General features: G+C 39.7%; 1 protein-coding gene and 1 non-coding gene across 17 annotated transcripts in view; both read left to right on the forward strand.

Moving 5' to 3' along the window:
- PDE4D (phosphodiesterase 4D) overlaps nt 1–20,269 on the forward strand; it is a 1,386,129-nt gene that overhangs the window by 1,206,985 nt on the left and 158,875 nt on the right. The window lies entirely within an intron of this gene.
- On the forward strand, nt 1,122–1,228 carry LOC123790609 (U6 spliceosomal RNA). Its single transcript, XR_006779137.2, has one exon. It is a non-coding gene; the product is annotated as a U6 spliceosomal RNA (small nuclear RNA).

A 20,269-nucleotide genomic window follows, 5' to 3' on the forward strand; every position in this document is an offset into this window, starting at 1 on the left:
TGTTAGCTATTTCACTTTAAGCAACTTATTCTCTGAGCCTCAATTTGTCATCTATAAAATGTAGATTAATAGTAAACCTATCTCAGAGAGTTATTGTTAGGATTAAATGAAATGAATAAGCACCAAGCTTAGCATCTGGCACATAGTGGGGACTAAAAAAGAAATTCTAATTCTTGAATAAACCTTTCTTTTGTCCTTGAGTGTACAGTGAGTTTCAGAGGTAAATGAATCATTTTTACAATTGGAAGCTTGACATAAAGAAGAAGGAAGTAAACAACTAAATTTCTCTTAAAATTATTTTCCCTTACTAACTTGTCTTCTATTGTCTGTGTTCATACAAACTAGCTATGCCTGCAAAAATGTTTCCACGGCCAGTTCTTTTCTACATGTTTAAATTCCTAATTGTGCACACAATCTTAGTCACTATATTTTCATGTGCAAGCAATTAAGACTCATTTAACAGCCCTCCCTCTGGAAGGTTTTGTTCTCCATCTGCCATAAATCAGATTCCTTAGGAACATGTTTGATTTTGAAACAATGTGAAAGTACTGTTCATTTTGTTCAAATTTCATTTATGTACCATTTTTTAAAGTGATGTAAATGGACAGCCACAAAAAGCTCAGCAGCTGGTCAAAACAAGACATCAAAGAAACCATTGAAATGGGGCAAAAAATTAAAAAAAATACTAATATGCTAGGACAAAGCCAAATAAAAACCATAGTCTGATAAACATTCCTCAGGCACATTTTGCTCATATTTACTTTACAACGGATTTTAAAATATGAGGAAATGGGAAAGCACCACTCTTCCCAGTCTACAGCTCCCAGGATTATGTGTGAGGAAAAATAGCGAAAGAAGCCAGAAGGAGGAAAACAGAAAAAGATTAGATTTGTAGTGTTTTTGGAGAGACATGGTACACAGCTACACACTTAAATAATAATAACCACAAGACTTCAAACAGATTTGTACCACACTTTTGTTCATTTAAGAACCACTGGTAAGTATCGTTCTCCCTCACCATAGGTGAAGTCCATTTTAGTGTGTTCAGTGAGCTTCTTTGGATTACCAAAAAGAAGCTAATGCTTGGTCAAATTAAGAGGAAAAAATAATTATTAGGCTCTGTGCTTGTTTCAGCAGCACATATCCTAAAATTGGAATGATACAGAGAAGATTAGCATGGCCCCTGCCCGAGGATGACACACAAATTTGTGAAACATTCCATATTTTTTTTTAAAGAAAAGGATTATTAAGTTCTCAACACAAGTGTCTGTGAACTGGTAATGAAAATTCAGCAAAAATTTAAAAAGAAAAGGATTGTTTTTTCGTAAAGGTTTTTGAAATTAAATGTAACAATTTGGAGACGTAGCCCACAGAAAATCCTTTTCCCTCTGCCTAAACATCCCATTGTTTGGGGACTTGAAACAAATCACCCACATAGCTAATGCAGTAAATCCCGATTTATATATCAATGGAAAATTTTGTCCACCAGCTTCCGAAGGCTTTATAACTGAATTGTTTTGATATCATTTGATGAAAGGTTCTGTAAATGTTCAAAGTATTGTTGTTAATTTGGCCAGTCACACCTGCACATTTAAAATGCCTTCGTGCAAAGTGTAGCCCAATCCGCTTTCAAATCAGACCTTCAAAGAAAGGTAGATTCATAAGTGTGACAGATCCCCTTAGGTGTTTCCCTACAAAGAAAACATAAAACTGAGAGAGCCACTCCAACCCCACCATCTCCGTCTCTTTGAGCCTAAGCATCAAATGGCACCTCTGAAAAGAAAAGCAGAGAAAACGTTAGTACATCTCTGATGGAGATCTAAAGCAAGATAAAGACGGTCTTCTAGAAGAAGTGGCACCTAAGAATTATTAAATAGTTGTTAAGTAAACAGAAGGGAAAAATGGAAATGGAGGGAAACATACTTGAAGAGCAGCTAACCTCAGAAATCAGAGACATATGATGTCTGCCCCTGAAGGAGTTAGTTCCGTTTTAGGGTGTAATTAGGAGTCAAATGAATGTTGTGCTAAGCATTTAGGGTAGTGGTTCACAAACTTGTCTGTTCGTTAGAATCACCTGGGAATCTTTTTAAAATTCCAAAGAGTGAAAGAAGAAAATATAAAAGTTTCGGAGACCAGTTAGAGCACAATAGCTATATCCAAGAATAAGGTCAAATAAAGGCCCTATACTAGCAAAAGAGCTAGATTGCAGAAATACAGAACAAGAGATTGTTGTAAATGATAAAAGAACAGGTGCATGAGATTTAGTAACTGGTGATTGTATGATTTTGAGTGGATGTAAAATGGCTCTGACAAGATATGAACCCTTACGATCCTTGCTATTATCTAGAGCATATGTAGGATTATATGTTGGATAAAAATAGTTTGATACTTGAATTCCAATTTGGACTTTAGGGCCGGTTCATCTCAGTGCGTAGATTACCTACGTTTCATTTAGGAGAAAATGATCCATCTGTCAAATACTGTAGGAAACCAAAGTTCATAATCTTATTTTAAACATTTGGAATGAAAATCTTTGAAAGGTATTATGCTCATTCTTAACCTCTTAAAGGCGTGCACTGGATATAAGGAAATGATTTTTGTGGCTCTGGTTCTGATTATGTACATCTACTTTTATACTTCTTTGACATTCACAGATGCCCTTTAGAGCTAATGATCTATGGACTTTCCCCCCAACATTTAGGAGCCCCAAACGTTGCTGCATTTTAACTTCTCATCTGCTGTTCACAATGATTACCTCTTAACGTTGTTAGTGGACCTGGCCTTAGTGGCCTCTTCTGATCTGCTGCTTTTTTCACCTTGGCAAACCAGAGTCCTAGCCATTGCAATGAGTCTAAAATTAAGAACAAATGAACTCAAAATAAAAGTGGGGCTGGGGCCAATCCATCCCTGAGGTAGAGCTTTAGGATATTTAATGCATATAACAAATACTTTTTTTTTAATTTTTTTCAATTTGCATATTGTTTACACACAATGTTACATTAGTTTCAGGTGTACAACATAGTGATTCGACTTCTCTATGTGTTGTGCTGTGTGCACCGCAAGTGTGGCTCCCACCTGCTGCCATACAACACTATTACAGTATCATTGACTGTATTCCCTGTGCTGTGCCTTTTATCCCTGTGACTTGTTCATTCCATGACTGGAAGCCTGTGCCTCCCTCTCCTCTCAACCTATTTTGTCCATCCCCCTGCAACCCTGTTCCCTCTGGCAACCATCAGTTTGTTCTCTGTATTTATAGGCCTGATTCTGCTTTTTAACAAAAAAAGCTTTTAAATGCATTTGTTAGTGGTTCTGAGGTTCTTTATTTACTGGTATGGAATTGTAGAAGTTCCTGGACAATTAATTTCTGGGTAAATAGGTTCTTATTAAACTACTAGAATTAATAAAATTAATATTGACTTATCATCAAGCAATCAACAAAAACATGTTTAATTTTGTACTTTGAGTTTCAGGGAAATGGAAATGAATAAGATGCAGTCCTACTTCCAAGGACTTAGCAAGATACAATTGTTCATATGAAAAAGATACCAGGAATCTTAGATACTCTCCAGAATTGTGTCAAAGAGAATAGGTGTCTTAAGAATTCAGAGGAAGCAGAGATCAAATTCAGATAAGCAATGATACACCTTGAATGCTTTTCACATACTTTAGAATACGTAAATGTCCCTCCTGGCCAGACTTTCATAATGGGTGTGTTAATGGATGATCACTACCTAGCCACAAAGGTTTAGGATTGCTTCCAGCATCCCAGCGAAGTAGCCCGTTGTAGGAACATTTGCTATTACAGAAGAGAGATGATCACTTGCCATTTATTTATTTTTTTAAAAGATTTATTTATTTATTTGAGAGAGAGAGAGTGAGAGAGTGCAGGTAGCAGGGAGGAGCAGAGAGAGAAAAAGAAAGAGAGAGGGAGAGAGAGACTCTCAAGCAGATTCCCCACTGAGCGTGGAGCCCAATGCAGGGCTCTATCTCATGACCCCGAGATCATGACCTGAGCCGAAATCAAGGGTTGGATGCCTAACCAACTGAGCCACCCAGGCGCCCCTCACTTGTGATTTATTAACATTCCTTCACTCTGCATGTGGCCCTGAACTTGTGAAACTTGTAGAGAGGGCAATAACCCTGGGGTTTGGGGACCAGAGCTATAATCCCAGCTCTGTCACTAGCTCCCTGTTTAACCTTGGGTCAGTAGTTTAAGCTGGTTTTCCATCTATAAAATGAGGATATTAGATTAGATGATATCTAAAAATCCAACTAGCTCTTTCATGTTTTCTTTTTTCTTTTTAAAAAAAATGCAGCTTCTGATTAATTGCCTTTCTATAATTATATTTCCTATATAATTGTATCTAAGAAGTGAATAAAAGGTACACTAAGTCGATGTATGAATTCCACTTTCCCTAATATAGATCCTGTAGAGAATATCTGTGACACCCACCATTTGCTATTTTGGATTTTCAACAAAGAGTTAAAAGAAAATTCTGGCTCCCCTGGCTAGTCATCCTCTCCAGTTGGCAGAAGTCTTCGTGTGGACTTGATGGTTGCCTAGAGCAACAAAATATTAGGGACAGAAACATGTTCAGGAACTTGATTGTCTAAGTGACTCAGAGCTGAGAGACCTTTTCCAGCTTGACTGGAGCCCATACTTAGCTAGAGTGGGTATTTGTCTACGCCTGTCTGCGCCACTCCGCTGACTGGGAGGTGCCTGCTATTTTGCTTCCAGAATAGAGAAGCCAACCTTGAAACCTGCAGAGAGGGGTTAACTGGTCAGAAGGCAATCTTCATTCAGCACGTCTCGCACATGAGAGATCATTAGGACTAGTAAATATAAACAAGATGAAGAGGCCGATTGTGGGCTTTGAAGAGCACATACCAAGAACATTATGAGAACTCAATAAAAATTCAATGTAAGAGCTACTCTTCAAAGCCAATTATCCCTTTCAAGTTAGCACAACCCAGTGGAAGAGCTGTTCACAAAAATCAAGACTCTTTTCCTTCTCTTTGTTGAAGCCAGACGTCTCTAACTATGCTCTTGAGTTAAAATGTGAAGTTAAAAATAAAAAAAAAAAAAAGTTTTTCTATTCCTAAACTCCTTAAATCCTCAGGTCATCCCGTCCCTGTGCCATGAGTCTGGCTCCATAATACCAATTACTCCAGCTTGTTAAGGAAGTTATTAACATCCGGGAGTCATGTCTGTAGCTTCTAGTCAGTGTTGCCTGCAGCATGAAGTGGAGGGAGAAGTATTAGCCAAGTCTCGTTACCTGAGGTGCTCCATCGTTAGCTATTTAACTAGGTTCCATCTTGCTTTTGTGTTTGCTTGGTGTTGTCTTTATACCCAGTACACATTCGTCCCACTCGCACATGAACAAGGTCATTGTGATAATAACAGCAATCATATACTTTTACTTCTTATCCTGATTGAGTATTTATTGTGTGTCTTCATGATCAGAAACTGGCTCTCTCAGTTTGGACATTATGGATTGTAATGAATATTCTTTTTTGAGTGATTGGAAACATAGTCCTCAACTTACACAGTTTACATAGTAACTCTTATCCCCATAACCATAGCAGCTGTTTGGAAACATGGCTTCGGATCACTTGTTTGCAAATGTCTTTTTCCGTACAATCCTGGATGGAGTGGAACCCATATACGTTACTTGACATGCGAAACACATGTGACCCTGGCAGATGATTCGGCTGACCTTGAAAACTACAGCTGCTTAGTCACTTTAAAAACAAGGCAATACAAGTGATTTACTAGGCTTGGGCTTAGACCATTTTATGCCGACCGATAGGAATTCTGACCCTTCAGGGAAGGAAAAAAATGTGTAAGGCAGTGGAAATGTGTCATGCTGGGTGTTAATGTTGTCATTAATTTTAGTACATTTCTTTACAAAAAGTGCAGAGATGACTGCTTGCCACCACAGGAAAAAAGCAATAACATCCCTGTGGCTTTCTTTTATTTTTAAAAAAATTAATGAAGAAATCCAAGTTTTAGCTTTTGTTTCCTCTCCTTTCAAATCAAGAGCAGCCTGTAATCTCTTAAAAATACCAGAGCTTCTTTGCTTACTGTAAAAGGTGTTCCCTGCTGGGCATTAGGTGGTGGAGGGTTAACATTCTCTTCCAAGGCAGCCTTCTGAGTGGTCCGGTGACTGTGTGTGCACACTATTATAGCTGGACTTTGGTTCAGCTGGAATGAAAGAGACCTGAAAAATTATGCTTTAATCGAGATAGAAGTTTATTTCTCTTTCCTGTAAAAGAGACCGAGAGTGGTCAGTCCAGGGCTGGTACGGCTGCTCTAACATCATTAGGGACCTACGATTCTTTCAGATAATTCCTCCACCATCCCTTTATTTTGCTTTAACAAAGACAAATAGGCTTTGTCTCCATGGTCCAAGATGACATCTAGAGAGCTCTAGCCATCACATCTAAATTGCCTGCAGTAGGACAGAGGAAGAGAGGAAGAATAGCCCATCCCTTCCCTTTGGAAGAGAATTCCCAGAAACCCCACATAATGCTTCTATTTATATCTCCTTTGGGTCGCTTAGACACCTGCCACAACTAGCTGCAAAGGACACTGGGAAATAGAATATGTTTTCTGGCAATCCCCTAATTCGGGAATGTCAGTCTCCTTTCCTCTCCTTTTTGCCCACCCAGGCTCTCTCTCAAATTCCTTGCCCTCCTGACCTCCTTACACCTCGCAGGAAAGACCCAGCACTGTCAACTCCGGATCTGCCTGCTCCACTCTCTTGGCTGGAAAAGTCCCATAGGACTTCATGAATTTGAGTAAAGTCAAGGCTCTCCCCTCAGCTGGACCCTCTGTGCCTTGCTCTGTGCCCTCTTTCACTTCCCTTGGTGCTTATTTTAAACTTCCTTCCCTTTGTCAAGCGTTCTGACCCCGCAGCTGCTCACCACCTTGCAGCAAGTGCCTTTACTTGCTGCCGCTGCCTAATGAAGAAACTCACTGTGAGGAAATGGACTTCCTCGGGTCTGCATCCTCTCATTGACACCCGTACCCATCCTCGTCTCCCTTCTGGTCTCAGAAGGTGATGTGTCCTTTCCCTTTCCTGGTCTAAGTCAGCCTCTGCATCTGTGCCCTTGGCCCTGTCTTCTCAGTACCTCCAGGACCTTGTTCCTGCTTTTTGCTTTCTTTCTCTCACATTTGTGATCTCTCCTTTTCTTCTGCCTCTTTCCTTATTCATGTCTCTCTCAGTCTTAAAAGCAATACAAAACAAACCAGCAGCAAAGCCCAGTGACAGACCCCTTGTTGATCCCTTAGCTCATTCTTTTTTCCCTTCTTGGCCAAGCTGCTCCCCCTCCTCACCTCCCAGGCACCACCCAAGCCATGGTACATGGACTTTCTTACACACCTCCGCTCCCACCACCCTCACCACGGTGTCTGGGAAGCTCCTTTTCGCCTTCTCTGCCCTGATCCGAGAGACCTTCCTCTGAAACCCTCTCCTTATTCAATTACTCGGTAAGCCTTTATTCAACGCAGATTTATTAGGAATGATTCTCTCCCAAATGATTCTACGCTCTTCTTTTCTTGCTGCTCCAAATATTCTTTCTCACCATCCTTCATGATCTGTCTTCCTCCCCTCCTTAAACAGGAGTATTGGGGTTCCGGCTGATTGCTTTTCGCATTCTGTGCACTCTCTAGATGCTTTCACGTTCCTCTGTAGTTTTACTTCCCACCTTGGAGGGTGATTCCCAACACTCTGTCTCTACTCAGACCTCCTCCCTGATTTCAGACTCAGGCAGAAGCCAGGGCCTGATGATACCCCACCGCTTACATACAGCATGTTTGGGGCGCCTGCGTGGCTCAGTCAGTGAAGCTGCTTGATTTTGGCTCAGGTCATGGTCTCTGGGTCCTGGGATCAAGACCCGCATCGAGCTCCATGCTCAGTGAGTCATCTGCTTGAGATTCTCTTCTTCTCTCTCTGTCCCTCCCCTTGCTCATGTTCTCTCTCTCTCTCAAATGAATAAATCTTTAAGATAAATAAATAAATACAACATGTTCAGAACTGGATTCGTATTTCTTTGCAAATCTGTTCTTCCTGTCTCAATTAGAAGCACTTTTATCCTAGACTGAAACTTGGATATCATACACCTCTCCATCAGATAAATAACTATATTTTATTTTACTTTCTAAATATTTGTCAAATCTGTTCTCTCCTCTCCACCCCGCTGATCCTTCTCCAGTTCAGGTACTCATCAGCTCTCCCCAGATTGCTGTAGGAGTCCCTGAAATAGTATTTTAAAATTGTCAGTTGCATTTAGCATTTCATTTAAAAAAATGTGAATAGAATTGAATAGATGTAGAGCCACATCTATAGTATTAAGGATAAATATTGTTTTATGATATTGTTGACATACACACACACACATACAAACACTCATAGCCATCTTACCATGAAAATGTATTTCTTACTATATATCAAAAAATTTGATAACCACTTTCTTAGTCTCTTTGGCGTACTCACCTTAGCTCTGCCTTCTGCAGTGCAACCAAATTGATGTAGTTGAAAAATTAGGCTGAAAATGTCACTGACATGCTTAGAACCCTTCTGTGCCTCCCATCAGCCACCAGATAAAATCTCATCTCCTCAGCAGTGGTACACAGGACTCACCTGCCTCTTCCAGCAGCAAACTTCTTCCACCCACAGATGCCATATTTCACAGCTCTCTGCGTTTGCTTATTCTCTTCTCTCCATCCAGAATTCACTTTCCTCTCTTAATTGCATGGCTCACTTCACCTCATTCTCTGGGTAAGGTAACACCTGAATCCAAGCCCTGCCATCTTCCCCAGATTGGGTCAGGAACTTCTCTGTGTTGCCATAGTCTGCATACTGACCCCCAGCAAACTCGAATGAAATTTTTTAAAAAGCTTTATTTATTTATTTGAGAGAGAGAGTAAGGGGAAGTGCCAAGGGAGAGGGAGAGACCCTCAACCAGACTCCCCACTGAGCATGGGGAGTGCTCGATCTCACAACCCTGAGATCATGACCTGAGCTGAAATCAAGAGTCAGATGTTTAACCGACTGAGCCACCCAGGTGCCCCTCTAGTAAAATTATTCTAAAAATTGTGGTTTATGCCTCTTTATTCCCAAAAAGCCTGCCCAGTAATACGTCAATTATTTTGCTGTGTCTTCATGATGCAGCATATGGTGCTAGAACACCATCATGATCGACCTGTGGTTCCAGTAGTCCTGGAGTCAAGAGGTCCTTATACATCTCTTCTCGGAACATCTTAAAATGGCTATTAAGTAGAATCTAGAAGCCAAACATAGGGCAGTAGAAGCCAACTTTGAAAACTGTTTCTCCTGCCACAAGAAGGAAAGTGCAATAAAACTGCCTCTTAACCCTTTTGACAGAAGGGAATAACTCGAAGGAAGGAAAGGATGGATGACCTCCATATTGTCATAGCTCTGAATCAGAATGAGGAAAACGTGAGATGCAGTGCCAGTACTGGCCTGTTGTTCACTGGCCGATATTTTAAGTAAGTCCCATGGTCCTCCAAAAGGCATGTTTATAAGAAGAAGATAAAACTCCTTTCATTTATTCTGAATGGCATTTAAGAGTAGCCTTACTCATGGTTAGTGAAGGTTGGCCTCTCACCTCACTGCCACCAGCAGGTCCATGAGCACACCGTTTATCCAGCTTTGTGGAAATACTAGGGAGGCATGTCTGTGATTGACAAGTACTCAGCTCCATGCCAAATGCACGTTGGAGATTTGTGTGATGAATGTAAGGAGTTTTTCCCTTCTGATTTGGGCTGTGGCTTCATTTCTCCTTCCTAATATAAGAAGAGATGTCTTTGATATCCTCTTCATACTTTACCTACAGCTCCACTTTTCTTCTTCCTTTCCTTGAGTGTATGAACAACTCCATAGTGCTTTCTTTTTATGCTTTGGGCCAATTCCGTTGCATTGTTTTATGGTCTTGGTCCTAGAGCTGCCTCAGTACTCACCACTAGCCCTGGACCATGAGACTAATGAGAAAAGCAAAATGACTGCAAGTAAAAGGAAGTGGTTCGTGTTGTGGAGAGAAACTTGGAAAGATACACCACTAAGAACACTAGGTGCTCTATTCTTCCTACAGGCTACAGCTGGGCTCGCACATTTCAAAATAACCAGTCAATTCATTTAGTTTCATCAAACGACTAGTCGATACAGTAAGGAGGAAGGGAAAATAAACGGATTTTTTGGATGACTGGTTTAGCATCATGTAACCTTGATCTTACTCATTTCCGAGAAATAATTTCAACTCTTTTTTTTTTTTTAATTTATTTATTTGACAGAGAGAGAGAGTACACAAGTGCGGGGGAGTGGCAGGCAGGGGGAGAGGGAGAAGCGGGCTTCCCGCTGAGCAGGGAGCCTGATGTGGGGCTTGATCCCAGGCTCCTGGGATCATGACCTGAGCCGAAGACAGACACTTAAAGGACTGAGCCACCGAGGCGCCCCCGAAGGACTTCAACTCTTAAAGAGCTACAACCTACTGCGGGTTAGTTGAATACAAAAATACATTTAAGAAGGTATTCATATTCCACATGTACCTGTTTTTCCCAAGTGTCGTGAAAAGAGAAATAATAGAGTGGTCATAGAAACTTAGATTAGATTATGGAAAAAGAAAGGTTAAAATCATTAGGAGAAATTCCCTTCTTTCTTTTTTATTCTTCTGTCTGAATCTCTCTCCTTCTTACTTCCTCCATCTTGTTCTTTCCTTCACCCTTCCATTCCCCTCTCTTTTAACCTCCCTCACAGTAACACCGACTCTGTGCCAAGCCCTGTGCTAAGACGACACACGTGATCACACTGGACTCTCACAACCTTGTGAGGCAGCATTATTACACCATTTTACAGAGGAACACGTTGAGGCTCATAGTCATTCTTCCGCGTAGTCATTATTCCAAAAAGTTGTACAGCTGGGACTCCAACCCTGGCAGTTACAGTTCAGATTCTACACCCAGAACACAACCCTCTGTGGCTTCACCCTCATTTTGTTGCAGTTCATTTTTGTTTCTTCCATATTCTCTCTATTCTTGTGTTCTCTGCTGCAGTCTCCTGCACTTCTTTTATTATATCCTGTCTCGTTTTTTCCTACTCTCTTCTCAGCCTCCTTCCCTTATTTCTCTGTGATCTCCTGTATCTTATCTAATGTTGCTTTCTTTACCCTCTATACCCTGTTAATTCCAAGCTCCCAGAACCTGTCCCCTTCTCCCCTCTGACACCTCCTCCTTTCTCATGGCAGCATCTCTCAGCCTGAGACCCTGCCCCTCTGTCATTCTTGGCAGCTGCTTTCCCAACATCTGTGGGTGAGTTAGGGGTGGGGTGTGGTTTGAAGTGCAAGACTAGGCAAGGTTATATTCAAGAAGAGCCTGGGCCACTCTGCTCCCATACACAAGGAGTGCCATTGGTGATTCTAAAGTGTTTGTAAAAGGGAATTTCATTGCTGCCAGAGGTTTCCCAAGTTAGGTTTCTGTTGAACTCCAGATGGTCTGTAGTGACTCAAAAAAGAAGATGCGTCTTGCAATGATCACTACCCGGAAGTGAGCACCAGGCAGCGAATAGAAACCAACTCTAGGACTATGAAATCGAAGACAAGAACAATTCCTACGTATAATTGCAGTAAATGATGAGGGGTACACCATGATGTGGTACTTTGAAAAAAAATTATATCTTGCTTGAGTGACCATATTTTCAAACAGCCAGTACAAGACAGAAGAGTTTCATTTCCTTTAATCAAGGCTATTAGGTAACTTTTCCTGGAACCACTCTTAAGAGTTCCAAGAAAGGACTCCAGATTCCCAGGCTACTGGCAAAGGGCGGACGTCTTCACACAGTACTTCACAAAGGCCCCCACCAGCTTACAGTAGCATTCCCATCAGATTGGCTTAGTTAGCAGAAATAACTGGATCGAAATTAATGTCAGTCTCAGAAGGATTAGGGCGTAACAGTTTTGAGGAATCATTACAGTTCTAGAGAGCTACAACCTCATCTTTTGCTGGTAAGACATATGGTATCTTTCCTGAGACTGTTTGTTTGTCTACCTAGTGTTTTCTTGTTCCAGACCCACTTCTCTCTTCATGCTCTCTTGTGTGTTCATCGTCCCTGCCTGCACATGGCTTGTCATAACTTTTCTAACTCCGACTTGACTTCAGACTCCCAAAGATGGATTTGTTTTTTACTTCTCCTGACACCAGTTAGCCTGTTTGCAGTGTCCCATTGACAATTACAGTTAAATAGAACTTACAGATTTACAAGTAAATTAGGCAAATTTTTATTCTAGGCACATATGAAATAAGCCATTGTTATCAAGCCCATGGATTTCTTGGTTTGGGGTTAGATCTCCAGACCTGGTCTATTTAACATATTAGACAACATTCTTTTAACAAGTAATATTTTGAGAGTCTCCCTGTGCCAGACCTAAGCAAGGCTCTTGGGATACAGTGGTGACTGAAAGCAGCATTATCTCTGTCCTGGGTCCCTCTAATCTGGGAGCCAGGAGAAGGGAGATATACATTAATCAGATAATCATAGTACAGATTGTAAAATTCTAAACTGAGGTATGTGATATGAAGGAAAAACTCTGTGAGAGGGGCAGACCAGAAGAAGCCCAACCTGCCCATGCTCCTGGAATCTCCTGCAAAAATAAATAATCATGTCTAGCCAACTGGATCTTCTGAGAAGAATCCAGAAGCATGTAAGCCAGTCAACAAGAATAAGCAAATCTATGCCCAAAGCCTTTTCTTCCGTTTGTTGTACTCAGTTTGTAAAGACTCTGCGGCAGAACTTGGAAGGTAGCGTCGGCTTCTCTGCTGTTCTCCCACCCAGAAAAGGTGTCTTTCTTGGAAAGATGGGCACTGGCTCCTCTTCTCCCTCTTCCTTCACCAACACAACTGTAACATCTTCCTCCCAGATCCAAGGCCCTGAATTTGGACCTCCCAAGTGGCGGGACTCTAGACTAATCCATTAAGTCTGCTAGATTTTCAAAACACTCATTCACATTTGGATGTCTGGGGCCTCTCGTGTAGCCCTGGCTGTGCTAATTTCTGTGCTTGCATTTTCAACCCTTGGAGTCAGGATTTCACCAGAAGACTTCCATGTAATCGCTTAGATGGCACAATAAAGATATCCAGGTTAAAAGAGAAAATAGGTACTAATGAGTCTGCTGTTCTTTGCAAGGCCCAGTAATGGGGAGCCTCCCTTTTGGACAACTTTGCCAAACCACCGTGAGTTGTAGTTAGTTGCTCACAAACCTAGTGACAAGAAAAATTTAAGGGAGGTAGGGAGAGATGAAGTTTATTCTTGTCTTTTAACAAACCTGCGTAATCACAGAGAATTATCCCTGGGAACCTAACAAAAGAATTTTAAGGACTGTTTTCTGTCAGACTCTGAAATTCTGCTAAATCTCCATCCCAGTATCACTCAAAGTCTTTACAGCCTCTCTTTGTCCCTAGGCTGTAGCTTGTGCCTGGAATTCCTACTCCAAGGTTCCCCTGTGGTATATTTAATAGTGTTGTTTGAAGCTGCAGCCAGTTTCCCCGTGGTTTGGGAGTTAAATGGAATACAGTGATGTGGTGTGCTGTTATAGTTCTTGGAGGAATGTCAGGACAAATTAAAATTCAAATAAGATAGCACCTGAAAGAGCCTGGTCCCTTAGTGAAAGAACTTAACACTATAGAAGGGTGTTGACCCCTAATTCTTGTTGTATTTGTTGACCCCTAAATGCTCGAGAGGAAATGTTTACTATTGACCAAACTGACTTTGGCATTCGTTTTGGAATCAAATGCAGAGTGTGCACTCAGATTCACTGTTGTTTGCCCATCTACTTCTCCCGTTTGCTTTTCTGTCCAGTTAAGCCTGTGGATGCATGTTAGTTTAAGAGAAAAGGTATTCTTGAAGAAAGAGGGGAGGGAAATAATTAACACCTTTGCTCAAAGCACCAAATTCTATGAGCTGATGATTGCCAAGTTTGGGCAGTTCTTAGTACCACTACTACCAGAATAGGTCTGGCATCTCTTCCACATAATCCCGATGCCTAGGCCCACACTGAGCAGAAGCATTATAGGATTCCACAGCCTAATATTGGTCAGCTTTTCCTTAGAGCAATAAACATCATCGGTGTATTTGAATCATATGTGGCTTAGAGTAATGGAAATATTTTTCCCGCTATTTAGAACAAAACCAATTCGTAAAAAAAAAATTGTACATATATTATACTTTACATATATATGTGAGTGTGTGTGTGTGTATGTATATATATATATATATATATATATATAATCTGTATTTGGTTTTAGTAAACGGTTTTATTTCCAATGAATCTTTATTTAGAGGTCCACTGAATAACCTATCACCTATCATCTGTGGAGTTCCTTTTAAAAAGTCTTCATTGGTGATGGATTTATTCTGGGGTGAATAGGTTATATATAAAATACAATTAATACCCAATTAAAGTAATAACGCACAACTTGTATTGAGTGCTTGTTATGCCAGGGGCTGGACTAAGCTTCCTGCTTGCCTTGTTATTTCCTCCTCCCCATACTGTGTGAGGTGCAAGTCTGTCATTGTCATTTCCATGGGACAGAGACCACAGAAGCTTAGAGAAGAGGAATGACTCAAGGGATTAGATAATATTTGAGGAGTTACAGTAAGAAGAAAAAAGCCTCCTTCTGTTCAACCGAAAAGACTTAGTGTTTCTTTCCCACTTCTAAAATATATTTTTTTTCTCTTCTACTCTCAACTGAAATAAGGTCACCCAGCCTATACATCATAGAAACAGGACTCTAAAGTCACTGCCACCAAAATCCCAAAAAAGTAAGTCAGCAATTCAGGAAAAAGCATATTTTTTTTCTAATTGAGGGTACTTCCAATAATGACATGACTGAATCACCAAGATTACTGGCCTGTGTACCAAATCATTCCTGTACTAAGAAAAACAGGAAAGAACTCAGATATAAATGATGAAAGTGGCTGCTGAGTTAGGAAGACATTTGAAAATCCCCTCATACCAATAAATCACACCCTGGGGCCTAGTACAGTTTGGTGTGGGTGATATTCATAACTGGTTCTCTTACTTGAAGGATTGTGGAGACAGTCAAATGGGAAGGTCAAGAAAACACTATTCAAATGATAGAATTTTATGGGGGAAAATAATTACCATATCTCATTGGACATGGTTGGAAAGAAATGGAAATTTTGGCAAAAGAACCAATGATAGGACATATAGTTACTAAGTTAAAACTCTTTTGAGTTTACCATAGAAATGTCTTAAAATCTGAGTTAGGATTTTGGACACAAAAACAAGACCTTAAGAAATTCTAAATGCCTTTTATTTAGAGAAGTGTTAAAAGAGTTAGAGATTTAAACAGTTTCACAACTTGTGGTTTTCAGGGGTCAAGTCCAGATGAGACCGTAGATGACTCACACTGCCCAACTCACTGAAAAATGTAGGCAGCTTTGGCAAGCAGAGAATTTTATCAATTTTATTCCGAACAATCCACCTTAAGAATGACTTGAGGATTTAGACAATATTTGGGTTTTAAAGTCTCTTCCGGTTCAGCTGAAAGCTCTTAATAGGTATTTCTTTTCTACTTTTCAAAGTACCTCTCTCTCCTCGCAACTGTACCATAATTACTTTTTGTTGTTGTATGGTAAGCGATATTTGAAACACAAGTTGCAAAGACACATTGGCCTAGTACTGCCATACATCCTCAACTGTTATGTTATGGCAAGAGGTGTGAAAGAGTTGTTCAAGGGAAGGACAAGTCTAACTTAAATATACTCTTTGCAACATTTCTTTCTTTCTTTCTTTTTTTCTTTGCAACATTTCTATTTATTTTATCAAGGTGTATTTTTTACTGAGGAAATAAAGTCATAGGCAGTTGTTTTCTGCAGTTTTTCTGTAGAGAGCCTTAATCCAATTACATTATCAGGCTCCGTCCTGCTGCTCTGCTCCTGCCCGCAACAGAGTCTGAATGAGAAGAAACTCTCCAAATCCAATTTGGAAATAAAAGAATCAAAACTCTTTCAACAATTTGCACTGGACCACATTATTTGATTTGGAAGAAAGTGAGTCAGACCGTTTCCATTTCTTGATGAAATAACTATCTCATTTACCAGACTTTAAGGAAATGACCCACCTCAGTGGCTTTGCAAGTGTTACATTTCTATCCTACCCTACTTGTAGTGATGACCACTCGTACCTAGGACTTTGTTTACAGTTGAAAATATTTTTAATAAACAATAGATTCTCGTGCTTCAAAATACAAAATTCAGAAGGGTTCTAAAAATCAAAACGTTAACAGTTTTTTTGTGTTAGGTAAGCACACTTTATGCATATGCAAGCAAGACATGAATTTTCTAGCAACCTTTTAAAACTATATGGGAAATGTCTAATCTTATTAGGTTAGTATTTTGAAAGGTATCAATAGGGAAAGAAAGCTTCCTGTGGTTTCTTTTTTTTTTTTTTTTAATTAGAACAGGATTTTATTTTTCAAAACCTTTAAACTTGTCTTCAAAGACATATTTTAAATTTTTCTTATGTGTTTGTAAATATACTTATGTCCATTGGAAACAATGCATAATTTGCCTGAACATGGAATTAATGTAAATTAAATCAGCAGTTTTCAATTAGGACTTGGTAATATTAGACATAGGATATCTTTATGGCAATCAGACATGTTTTTACCCTTTGAATCTCTGGCATAGTGTTTTTCTTGATTTCAGTAGATTTCTTATATCTCTAGGAAGAACCTGTACATTCTTGGTAGAGAATGGAAAATTGCATCTAAAAGTCATTCATTGCAAATCTGATTTTTTAATAAAATCCTACAGGGAAGCTAGACTTACATTTTTCGTAACCCAAGCTGGTCAGTAAATCTCATAGGATTATTTTTCATCATCTCTGTCAAGCAGAGGTCAAAGCAGCTGCCCCCCGACTTCTGTTTGTATGTGCACAATTCCATAGAAGCACTAAGAATGAAAAGAAGCATGAGAAAGTAGGAAGAACATGAGATTTGGAGCCTATCACACTTCCCTAATTTATTTGCCTGGTGAATTCAGGAAAATCGCTGGACCTCCATGAGTCTCATTTCTATCATCTGTCACACGGAATGGTGATAATACCATGTGTTATTACAAAGATTAAATGAGACTATATGGAGAGTATGCAACGCACAAAAAACATTCAACAAATAATCCTTTGCACTTGAAAATGGTCTTTCCATTCTATATACACTTTGTTTTCTTTAGAATTAAAAAAAAAATCTCTTCTGTATTTTCTAATGTAGTGTCTTTAATGGGTATATATTCTGTAATAAAAAACAACACAGGGGCGCCTGGGTGGCACAGCGGTTGGGCGTCTGCCTTTGGCTCAGGGCGTGATCCCGGCATTATGGGATCGAGCCCCACATCAGGCTCCTCCGCTATGAGCCTGCTTCTTCCTCTCCCACTCCCCCTGCTTGTGTTCCCTCTCTCGCTGGCTGTCTCTCTGTCAAATAAATAAATAAAATCTTTAAAAAAAAAAAAAACAACACATTACTTTCACATCTCTAAAAGGGGAAGAGCATCTATAAAATAACAAAGTTGCTTCTGGGTAAGAATTTTTAAATTGTTCAAGGGGGAGGATCTCTAAAAGGGAAATCCAAAGATTTCAACATGTTCAACATGTTAAACATATAAACCATTCAAGTCATAACCCCAAGTTAGTCAACTGGGATGATATGTGGTTTGGACATGACTTCTGTGTCACCTGTAAAGCAATTGATTTGAAATCTTCATTTTTCTTGCCTCTCCACTTGATTGCAAGCTGCTGCAGGACAGACTTCGTTACACCCAAACTTGATCCAACTCTGTGGCAGCTAAATGTAAACTCCGTACACTGTCAGTGCTCAACAAATGCTTGCTTAAGACTTACAACGCCCTGTCGTATGCAGTCCATTCATGATAAAGCTAATTTTAACAGCTGAAATATCACAAAAATCAATATTCAAAACACCACTCATCTTTCTGCTCATTAGCAATCTAATGAATAGCATTCATTGATTTTTTCTTTGCTTTCTGAGGACACACACCCACCCACCCACCCTATTTTTAACTCTGTCCCCTCTTGTCTTCTCTGAATATACCATTTACAGCCTTCTGGTTCATCCGGGAAAGTAACTTGGTGTGAAATAATAGGCTGTATAGCTGGAAAGGATCTCACTGATCATCAGGGCAGGGTCCATTTTAGAGACAAGACTGGTCTCCGTACTCAGTGGCCAGAACTCACATCTCCTGACTCACAGCACACTTGATTTTCTTAAGAAGGCAAAAAACAAAGAAAATATTTTTTTTTTACTCTTTACCAATAATAGAAAATTAGACTAATAAAATCATAAAAGATGTTTCCCTTTTATAAACCGTAGAGAAATTCCTGATGGCTCCTTTTGGGGGGTCTGTGATCTTTAAAACATGTGGCTAATAGCTATAATAGGATTAAAGTGAAAACATGTGATTATGAAAGAGTTGAAGTACCTCTGCCCTATTCTGCATTACTAGCCAGCTTCAGAGTAGAGACATCCATTTGACATCAACCCTGTGGAATTCCCAAGACTCGATCGAGCTTTCCGAAGTTCAAAGCCCGTCAATTCTCTATTCTTCCTAAAATCCATTGTCAACTGGAGGATCAAATAGTTTTACCAGATGTCATAGTAGTAAACAACCCTGGAAGCACATGAACTGAACTATTGCTTAAATACTCATTTGCTTAAGTAGGTGGCATACTGGGATGTCTTTTGCTTTATCACTTCACAATGCTATGGCTAGTATCAGATATTGTAATATTTTGTAATGATATATTAATTATTATATTTATTGAGTACTCACTGTATTCCAGGCACTTCTAAGCTTTTCATGTGCATATTATCTTCTAATCTTTACAATTACACTTGGAGATGTGTTATCTCCATTTTTCATAAGAAGATGTGTGATTTACTTTAATTAACTCACTCAAGGACATGCACAATAAATGGTAGAGCTAGAGTCTAGACTGGGTTCTGGCTGAGTCAATAACCTCTTAATCCCTATGCTAAATCGATTTCTGTGCTCATGCTATAAATCTTCTTGATCCTTTAGCTGATTTATTGATAGTGACATTTCATTTTAGTTTTCTTCAAAATGGAACTGTCACTGTAAAACCCAGCCAAATTGGAGTTTGTATTTGAATAAAAGTGAACATTTGAGGATTCTAAGAAGGATGGAAGGGAGTAAGAGTAGGAAAGGGAGGGAAGGATAAAGGGAAAGAAATGAAGGGGTGATGGGAAAAAAAGGAAAAGGAAAAGAACTTAGTGCCTCCCTAGAACCTCTATTACTATGTTGTTTTTCTGAATATAAATTTTAGAACACAATTTCCAAAGCTACTTTATACTCCCACTTAACCCCAAATCATATATTACTTAGAGATCATGGTCTATCACCCTGATGAACTCCCATTTTAGGGGAGAAAAGATTCTTCAGGATTCACCAAGGAAATACCTTCATGGAAGAATTACGAAGACATTATAGGTAGGAAAAGATGAAATGGCTCTCGATAATAAAATAGTAAACAAAAGAAGAGAACATGAAGCCAGAGAGCGAGGTTCTTGTCTCATGGAGTCAAAGAATGAAAGGGGAGAGGGTAAAGAGATAGAGTTTTATTAAGTGAGATTACAGAAAAAGCTCTTAGGAGTGAGAGGGGTCCCAAGGGTTGCCACTGAGGGCTTTTAGGGTTGTTCTTTTATTGACAGCTAACCAGGGAACTTGTGGCCTTATCATTCTTGTGATGTCTTCATTTGAGTAAGGACTGGTGATAACATCTTTAATGGCTTACTTCCTTTTTACGGTCTGGTAATTCATTGTTGGTCACAAGTGACTGTTATAACAAGACCCCACCTCTGACACCTAAGGCAGGGTGGTCTGGTTTGTTCCCTTATCTTTGGTTTCCTTACACCTCCACATTTTGGGAATTTTCGTGAGCCCGATCCTGTAGCCCCCTACCTATCTCTCCCTACCTAACACCGCCTGTCTCTTACTCAAAAGCATTCATAAAAATTTCTAAGAAGACCAGTGGAAGACTAAACTCATTTTCCTTTCTTAGATATCAGGGACTCTACTGCCATATAAATTTCATCACTGTTATTTTTGTTACCTCTTAACTCTTTGCCTGCAGTTATAATCAACCTAATATTCATTCATTCATTCATTCATTCATTCATTCATTCATTTGCATG

Source organism: Ursus americanus, chromosome 5 (genome assembly GCF_024610735.1).
Source record: "Ursus americanus isolate L20-20 chromosome 5, mUrsAme1.1.p, whole genome shotgun sequence".
In the NCBI taxonomy this organism is placed as follows: Eukaryota; Metazoa; Chordata; class Mammalia; order Carnivora; family Ursidae; genus Ursus; species Ursus americanus.